Consider the following 8,405-nt stretch of genomic DNA (forward strand, 5'->3'; position numbering starts at 1 on the left):
AGAAAGGAACAAGAAAACAAACAACAAGATGAATTACAAGCAAGCCTGGTAAAGCTAAACTCTATTACAAATATAAATATAATAAAGAATATTGATATATCTCTCCCCCCTTGACCACTTACGATATTTCTTTGTGATTGAAATGAGATTTCTTTGTGATTCGAGATTTCTTTGTGATTGAAAAAGGACTAAATATTGATTGATTCGTTAGAGTGAACTGTCAGACTAAAGCCAAAGAGTTTACGGTGTTTGAATAACTAGTCAAAGTAACTACATAAGAGGAAGGAATAGTTTTTGTTTCAAGCCTCAAGAGCAAAGGCTTAAGCAAGATGCGTTCACTCTTTCTTTCCCCTGTCCCGTAACCAGATAGACAATTTGTATTCTTTGTTTGCTTTAACTTTTAAATAAAGTATTCTTTAGGAAAGCTTGGTATTTGTTATTCTATCTGGCAGCTTTGCACTTTAGCTTAGCTTTTGTCTCCTTAACTCTTTGCTACACCGTCTTTCCTCTCTCTCTAGCCTTAACCTCTTTCTTCGTAGGACTTAACATAACTAACTACTCTCTCCGCTTAACGTAACTAACTACTCTCTCTACTTATTGGTATCTGACTGACTCATTATAGACTCAACGTCTCTTTTCTTTGTCTGTCCCTTCTTGAACAGTGTAAGATGAAGAGGAAGGTCAAGCTCATGAACTAGTCTCTATTAGTGGAACCTCGTGAATGGGGCTTTAGCTATTCTAGAACAAGAGAAAGTAGTCTTCAGACTGACTTAACTTAACTTACCCCGTATTTGTGTTCTTCTGCAATCCTAAGTAAGGCTCCATAGCGAGCTCTCATCGGGTATTTCTACTTACACTGAAGAGGATCAGTGAAGGTAAGCTGATTTCGCTATCCTTGGAACAAGTAATCTACTCCTTAACTCTCTTTGTAATTATCCTGAACTCTTTTGATTCTCTTTAACTCTCTTTCACCTGACCTGGATGGAAAACTAGAAACTCTTTCACCTTTGACCTGGAAAACTATTAACTCTTCTTTCACCTGCTGCCCTGTAACCACTAGAAGAAGGAAGAAGTGTCTTCGCTCCGATCGATTGATTCCTAGCTAGTTCGTTCGTTCGTTCACTCCGTCCGTAACTTATCTTTTACTTATTCTGAATTCCTTGCCAGGAAGCTACTTACTCTCTCTCCTAATTGAAGAAGGGGTAAAGACTACACTTGATCTGCTGCTCTTCCTGCCCTCTCCTCTCTAATCTCTTCCTGCCTTCTCCTCTCAAATTACAAGAAGGGTAACTACAACAGGGATTGAACTAGCTCCCTCACTGGTATTGCTCGAGCTAAGTTACTTCATTCAATTCGGAGGAAAGCTCTTTCTTACGTAACCTACTTCACTTCACTCATTCAATCCGAAAGTTCTATTCTATTCCAATACATTGTTGTAACCTTAATACTATGTCTATTCGATATTACCTTCCTTTAAAGTATATTGTTAGTTACCTTTCTTTGTTAGTATAGAGTTTAATTACCTTTTTAGTATATTGATGTTACCTTTTTAGTTATTATATTGAACAACAACAAAGCAAAGAAAGACTGACTAAAGCTTCACCTTAAACCTAAAGAACAAGTAATAAAGTTAAAAGGGAGTTCGTTTATTGGTTTCTAGTCTTTAAAAGAAAAGGGGGTTAGAAGATATCCATTTTTCTCTTGTCTTCTTTACATTCTCTTTATTAATTGACTCACATATTCAATACTTGCCCTATGCGCTTCTTTGTTTATAGTTTTGTTTGAAGGGAGACTAAGAAACGGATTGAACTCTATAATAGGTGTTTGTTTACGAACTGAACTACTGAACCAACAAGCTAAAGACTGCAGCAAGAGAAGATTCATTCTCTTGTACGTTCTTTCCAGTTAAAGACTAGTTTTAGGAAGAAGAGTAAAGACTGTGAACCAACAAACTACTTATTCATTCGTTCAATCCTCAAGCAAGAGAAGAAGAAGAAAGAGGAGGCGGGCGTACTAAAGAACCATTAATTCATTTCATTCCCTTATTTCTTTACTTGTTAGGTAATATATCTAATAGAAAAAATGGTTTACGAACGTAAGGAAGAAGGAGGTGTAAACTACAGATACTGAGACTTCCTGAAAGTCAAGACTAAAGAGAGTTAGTTTACTGTCTTTGAATAACTAGTCTAACTGCCTACATTAATAAGCTATAGTGTTTCATTCAAGACTCTCCTTCAAGCTCCTCTCCTACTGATTGATAGACTGAGCGTTCACTCTTTCTTTCCCCTACCTTTGATGATTGACTTTATACTCTTTGTTTGTCACTGTCAAAGTATTCTGCTGTTATTTGACTCTTCTTTTCTTGTCTGTTTGCTTCACGCCTTACCTTAGCTTTTGTCTTCTACTCACTGTAAGATCAAGCATTCAATTCAAGTTGTTCACTCTGTAACCTATGTTCTTCATTCATTCAATCATTCTCCTTAACTAACTAACTAACTACTTTGCTACTAACTAACTACTTTTTCTAGACTGAAGTACTTTCTCTGACTGAACTCCTCATCGGTAAAGGGTAAAGAAAAGGATGGATATGGGGCTTCTTTCTTTGCTTTTGCTTTCTTGATTGAAGAGTAAGCGCGTAAACTAAGACTGAATCATTAGACTCACCACCTCTTTCCTTTGTCCATGATTGAACTGTAAGCGAAGAAGGGGGTCAAGCTACTACTCTCTATTAGTGGAACCTCTCCACCTAGGCTTTAGCTATTCTAGAACAACAAGAAGAAAGCTGTCTTTTGGTTTACCTGTATTTTTGTTCTTATTCTATTTGGAGGCTCTACAGTGAGCTCTCATTAGTTCTTTCAAGGGCTAGGATACTGAAGAGAGGAAGTGAAGCTAAGCTGATTTGATTCATTCTGCTATCCTTGAACAAGTGTAAAGACTCTCTACTCCTTGATTGCAGAATTCTTCTTCACTCTTTTACCTGACCTGGAACCACTAGAAGGAGTGTCTTCATTCTGAGTCCTAGTTAGTGTTCATTCACTCCTATACCTATCTTTTGCTTAAAAGGTAAAAGAAAAGGTCAAGATTAATCATACTTGAAAGGAAAGCTACTTACTCTCTCTCCTGATTGAAAAGGAGAAGGTAAAGAAAAGAAAGACTACTTGATCTGCTACTCCTCCTTACCCTCTCCTTTGTACATTACAGGTGGAGTTTGTTTGTATTCTTGCTGGTCTTTACTTAGATTGCCTCAGCGGAAAGATTCTAATTATAAGAAAATCTGATTGGTTTAGACTTTTCTACTACTATGTTCCTGGAGTGACTTCTAGTCTTTCTTTCACTAGAGCCACTACCCCCTTGACTTAACCAAAGATAGAATTATTGACTGAGGGTAGGAGATTTAGACTCTGTTATTGGGCTTCCTTCGTCTCAGCAGTATTTACTTCTTCGATTGTATGATTTATGGCCTAAACTTATACATCAAAGACAAATCTTTCTTCGTCAATGTCCCTGTCCGGAAGTGGAGTATTCTGTTCCGAAAACAGTAAATTAAGAGTTCTATTTTGGTGCATTCATTTCGTACTTAGAACTTAGAAGTAGAAAGGCTTTGGGTGTACACCTTTCTAAATGAGTTGCAGTCCAGGCGGAAATAGAACTAGGGTTAGCTTCAAGCTACTTCTGACTAAATCCCATAGAATCTCTTCCCATGCTCTAATAATCAAATCTAAGAAAATCAGCCTGTAATTAACTTAATCTTCCCCTCCTTAATCTGATATGGCAGCAAATCAGTCTAAAGCCGCGGATTCTCACTTTTGAGTTATAAGCTAAGCTAGTATCAAAATTCTTATCTCATCAAATTCCTTCATTTGTTAAATGTTAAAGGAGCCAAGGAAGTCTTATAAGCAAGTAGTTATAAGAGAAGGCGAACCAGAAATCACCACGACGGGAGAAAGAGCAGTGAGGGAGACATAGGCTTAAGTTAGACCTTGAGGCTAAGTCAATAGGGTAGTCATTAGGTATGTATCTAACCAACCACTATGGTATATGGTCTATCAAGTCGTCTAGGGTGCAGTTAAAGAGCAGCTACAAAGCTAGAATTCTTAAGCATCTAACTGGAATAAGTTAGAATATTGTTATTCTTGTACAAGAGCCCGTGCTGAGAATTAAAAGGCATGAGTCAGACTTCAGGGACTAGCTTATTTTTTTTAAAGAGATTCCCAGGGAAGATACTACAGAATCTTATCATTCGGACTAAGTTGTAATTGAGCTGTAGTCCTTAACTAAATTAATTCACACTAATGAAGATGCAATTCGGGCAGTCTGTATTATCCAATTTCTCTTCCTTCATCATCAAAAGTAGGCCAAGAATAGAATTTCACATGATACTGATGACGAAATAACAGTCTTTGAGGCAGTTACGAGAGATTCCTCTTAAATCAATCAGGAAGCAAAGAAGTACCAATGGCCACTGAGCTTATTAGCCCTTAATGCATCTGATTGAGGAGCACTACGAGGGGAGAAGTCTAATTTTGCTCGAACTTCCCGTCCTATGAAAGCGAGCTAGTAGTATGATTTAGTTACACGTTCGTACTGTGATGGAGAACCAGACAGAGATCCCCTTTTCATAGTTAGTTCTATTTTTCTTACACGTCCCCCCGACTTGAGATGATTGAGAAGAGGCTTAAAGCCGGGGATAAGTATTGATCTTTCTCCCCGATTCCTTCTTCGAGATTGAGTTAGACGTCTAACTTGATACAGAGAATAAAACCAATTGATATTAATGAGTAAGTAGCTGTTGGATGATCTACATTCTGACCTCTGATAAAGGCCTGACGCTTAGTTCGCTAAGATCGAATGTGTGAGCTAGAGAAGCTGCAAACTCAAACTATTGAGATTTAGTAGTAGCTGAGGATCTATAGATTCGAAGAACTGTAACCTAAAAGATCTAAAACATCAAGGAGTTGACCTTCGGCTGAAAGCCTTATCTTCAATATCTATTCCCAATCCCTCAATAGTTGACTTTTTCTTCACCAGGAGGTAGTAAGACTGAGTACCGCTTTAGGAGAGATAGAGATGTGGATTAGGCCCTTACTTGATAATGTCTTCCAACAGGGAATAAGCCGAAACCGAAGAAGACAGACTGAGTTCACTCATTTGCATGTGTCACACGTCCGGAGTGATGTATTGACTTTAACTCGATCTATTTCGTGATTGGATGAGTGTTCTATGGGGGTGCTTAGGCAGGCCTTATTGAGAAGTCAGAGTGGAGCGCTATTCCTTAGTTTCAAACCGATCTTGATTCAAGGCTAGGCAATAAGTCAGAAATAAAGCAACTCTAAAAGCTAAGTGATAAGGCAACCCTAATCCTCAGCCCAACGATCCAAGCTTTTTTTTTAGCAAGAACCTTTGAATCAAAGTAATGAACACCTCCTTATATGAAATTTAGATCAACCAAGAGATAAGGCTAGAATTAGATTACCTCTTACGATCGAAGATCTAGAAGCAAGATTTGGAACCTTGTTCTAAATTGAGTCACTCCACAATCTAACTTGATCAAGGCTTGATTGAATGGCTCGGGTGCAATTCTACCACAAGAATTGCTTGAAACTTAGAAATGACAAATATGATGCTCGGATTTCTAAGAGAAACATCTCAATTTGAGATCTGAATTACATTCATCCACGAATCTGAAAATATCATCACCTTCTTTCTGTCACCTCCTTTTGAAATGTTTTGATCAAATGTAAATGCTTCACTCACAAAAATATTGGAAGGAAATTAATAGGAATAGGAAGCAAATGAAGTGTATTAAATCCATAAACTACTTTCTTAAAGAATAAGTCAGCAACATGCTTTGCATCATCCATAAATCTATCTGCCACATGCTTCATATTCGGCCAACAAAAGTGTTTATGCAATATCTTATAAACTTTACTAATCCTAAGATGTCCCATTAAGGCACCACCATATGCTTCTCTCAAAAACAAATTTTTTATAGAGCATTTAGGAATACAAAGCATACTCTTAGTAATTAAAAAATTATGACACACATAATAATCATCCACCACCTTTTTGCAAGACAAGATGCATAAATAGTTCTAAAGTCTTGGTCATCTCTATATAATTCAATAATATGCTCAACTCCAAGAATTTTTGCAGTAAGAGAAGTAAAGAGATCATACCTTTTAGATAACACATGAGCTACTGTATTATCCTTACCTTGCTTATACTTGATGACATACGAAAGTATTTCAATAAATTCCACCCAATTTGCATGTCTATGGTTCAGTTTGCTTTGACCCTTCACATACTTAAAGTTTTCATGATCAAAGTGAATCACAAATTCTCTAGACCATAAGTAGACCATAAGTAGTGTTGCAGCACATGCAATATATGAACTACAAACAATTCTTTATCATAGGTAGGGTATTTCAATGTTGCCCCATTTAGTTTTTCACTAAAATACACTAACGGCTTTTCATCTTGAATTAAAACAATACTTATTATGCCCAAACCACATACTTTACATTCAATTTAATAAAAAAGAAATAGTTTAAGAATTAGATAATGATTTAAATTTGAAAAGAGAAAAGGGCTTGCTCTTTTTTAGACCTTTGAAAATCAAGATACAAATTAAGAGAGTTAAGTTTTTTAAGAATAATTTATGTATGATTATAAGATAAGTTACAGGGTCAAAAGTCAAGAAGTTGTCAGTTGAAAGCAAAGAGTCTGAATTCGTTCCTGTCTCACTGTCTCAATTGGATGGTTCAGTCCTCTTTCCCTACTGCTTCTTCAAGGAGAACAAAGAATCGTAACTAAGAGGTTGCGAAAACCTTGTCCAACAAATTCTCTTCCATATTACATTTATTCAAAATACAGGGAATATCTTCAAAAGCTAGGGAATCAATGCCAGACTGTCAGCTTATCTTGAATCGAGAGATGCCTCAGTCTATTATTAAGTTATATGAGAGTGAAGTTAGTTTAAAGAATTAAAGAACTACGAAGTCAACAGCCAGAGGTAACTCATTCTAATACAAGTCATGCCCTTCTTTCTTACATTTTATTCTTTCTATCTATTTTACATTCAAGTCCGGAGAAAAAGTGGAAAAGTAGTTATCTTTCTACTTAGAAGTTACAGGTGATAACGGAAAGCTAGAACTCTTAGTTCCCGCTCACTTTCGTCTTATATAAGACAGATCAAACCGTAACTCATAATCATTCTAAGACTTATGGGGCTCGGATCTCTTTTTCCCAGTGAATCAATTCCTGCATCCTTATCATTTATTCCTGCACCCTGGATTCAATGCCAATAACCTAAGATGATTCAATGACTATCTCTTCTTATTCCTTTATCTGATGATCTGGGAACATACTAAAGAGGAAGATCCATTAGAAGCGAACTGACTCGAGAATCTGCAACAGATGAGAATGTTTCATCCTTATAAAGGCATTCTTTTCTCAAGTTCCTAATCTTAGTGGGAAGAAAGTCTTTAAGAAGAATTATCAATAACTAATTTTGCCTTCATCTCTTGCAGAGAAGGAAATTTGTGAGAAAAATGGGAATTTCTTTGATTCATTTAGTGTTTAGTGATCCATTAGAGCTAAACAATATAGAAGTTGTTATTAAAGCAATTAGTCTTTTTTCTTTAGTTTTCTTTAATTGATCTTTTTCGTTTTTCATTTAAAATGTTGTAATTGTAAATAAACCGCGTTGTCTGGGAGCTCTCACTTTATGGAGGAATAAAAGAAAAAGAAGAAATAGAATGACTTAAAACAGAAATAGAATCCCTGTAGTTCCGCTTCTTGCTCCAAAAATGAAGAAAGACTTGTCGGAAATAGCCGGTTGGGTTGGTCCAACCAAGAAAGGCATGGGAGTGAGCATTGCTGAGGAGAAAATCCGACGGAAATGGCCTATTCATTGAAGCTCTACGCTGTGGAATCGTTTGCAGGTAGCGTTCGGGTTTAATCCTTTGAGTTCAAGGAGGGAGGAAGGCTTTCTAAAAGCAGCTTTTGCCATTCTCAATCGCCTTCATTGCCCTAGGGAGGAATCTGAGGTCGCCTCTCTCTCTTCTTCTCCAAGAGAAGATTGATTGCCAGCCCCACATCTAACTCTTCATCCACTGGAATGGAACGAGGATGAACGAGCTTGACGACCTTTTGCTTTAGCTCTTCGGCCCGAGCCTCAAAAAGGTTCATTTGTCGTTCCACCCCCCAATACTCCTTGGAAGAGATTAGCCGACGTCCTCCCTTTCCTGTTCACTCAATTCTCTGAGGTTGAGCCCAACCGGGTGGACCTAATGATCCGCTCGTAGCCTTAGCTTATCGACGGATCTTGCATTAGATAGATACAAAATTTTCTTTGACTCATGCGCCTTGGAGAAGAACGTTCTTTGTTTGAGTTTGAAGTCGTT

The sequence above is a fragment of the Cucurbita maxima genome, unplaced genomic scaffold (genome assembly GCF_002738345.1).
Source record: "Cucurbita maxima cultivar Rimu unplaced genomic scaffold, Cmax_1.0 Cma_Scf00019, whole genome shotgun sequence".
NCBI lineage: Eukaryota > Viridiplantae > Streptophyta > Magnoliopsida > Cucurbitales > Cucurbitaceae > Cucurbita > Cucurbita maxima.